Raw genomic sequence first — 1,605 nt, 5'->3', positions numbered from 1 at the left:
TGAACATTGTGACAAGAGTTTCAGCCAGTCAGGTAACCTAAAGCAACACCTTCGTTTCCACACTGGAGAGAAGCCTTTCCAATGTAAACATTGTGACAAGAGTTTCAGTGTGTCAGGTGACTTGAACAGACACGAGTATGAGTTAGGTAATCTGAAGTCACACATTCGTGTCCACACTGGAGAAAAACCTTTCCATTGTAAACATTGTGACAAGAGTTTCAGAATCTCATCTCTCCTGAAGACACACCTTCGTGTCCACACTGGAGAAAAACCTTTCCAATGTAAACATTGTGACAAGAGTTTTACTGCATCATCTTCCCTGAAAACACACCTTTGTGTCCACACAAGAGTTTCAAGGATTCAAGTAATCTTCGTTACCACCTTCATGTCCACACTGGAGAAAAACCTTTTAACATTGTGACAAGAGTTTCAGTCTGTCAGGTAACCTAAAGCAACACCTTCGTGTCCACACTGGAGAGAAGCCTTTCCAATGTAAACATTGTGACAAGAGTTTCAGTCATTCAAGTGCCCTAAAGACACAACTTCGTGTCCATACTGGAGAAAAACCTTTCCAATGTAAACATTGTGACAAGAGTTTCAGAACCTCATCTCTCCTGAAGACACACCTTCGTGTCCACACTGGAGAAAAACCTTTCCAATATAAACATTGTGACAAGAATTTTACTGCATCATCTTCCCTGAAAACACACCTTTGTGTCCACACAAGAGTTTCAAGGATTCAAGTAATCTTCGTTACCACCTTCTTGTCCTCAGTTCTTATAGGACAATACAAAATATGTCCTTTAAACTGTACGACCTAAGTTTAAATAACTTGGGTCACTTAATTGCTAAGACACCATTGCATTCACACCATGGGTTAGACAATCTATATACATGCAGCAGCATCTTAAATCCCTAGACTCTGTTTATCACTCCGATTAGATGTATTACGGGTGATAGCTATGGTACTCACTAGGGATGTCCCGATACACTTTTTTCGTTTCCGATCCGATTCCGATCCAACAATTTCTGTGTTAGCCGATACCGAATACCGATACCAGTGCTTTTTTTTAAAAAGTGTACATGTACATGTACTCATGTTGGTTGCGTTATCACGTGAAGTTTAGCCCTGGTGATGTTCCACTTTGCAAGCACACACACACACACACACACACACACACACACACACACACACACACACACACACACACACACACACACACACACACACACACACACTCAATATGCATATTTTTCTTTTTAACCAACCAAAACATCCAGTGCACTACATTTTACATCTTTGTTGTAAAGCTACCTGATTATGGCAAAAGATATGTTTATGGCAAAACCTAACTTAAATAATAAACACTTATGGGTCCATAAAACATTTATTCAGCACTTTTGAATTAATTCATTGCATACATTCAAATTCCAGACAATGGAGACCTACACCACCGATGCCGATACGATGGCGATGTTTTGGACCGATGTTTAGTAATCAATTAAAATAATAAAAAATACATTTTAAAAACTTCTAAACTTCAAAATAAGTTATTTTTAATTCAAGTTAACAATATAATACATTGAATACATTTAAATAAAATG

Source organism: Electrona antarctica, assembly GCF_951216825.1.
Source record: "Electrona antarctica genome assembly, chromosome: 2".
Lineage (NCBI taxonomy): Eukaryota > Metazoa > Chordata > Actinopteri > Myctophiformes > Myctophidae > Electrona > Electrona antarctica.
The sequence above is the reverse complement of the archived record's forward strand: the minus strand, read 5'-3'. Positions refer to the sequence as shown.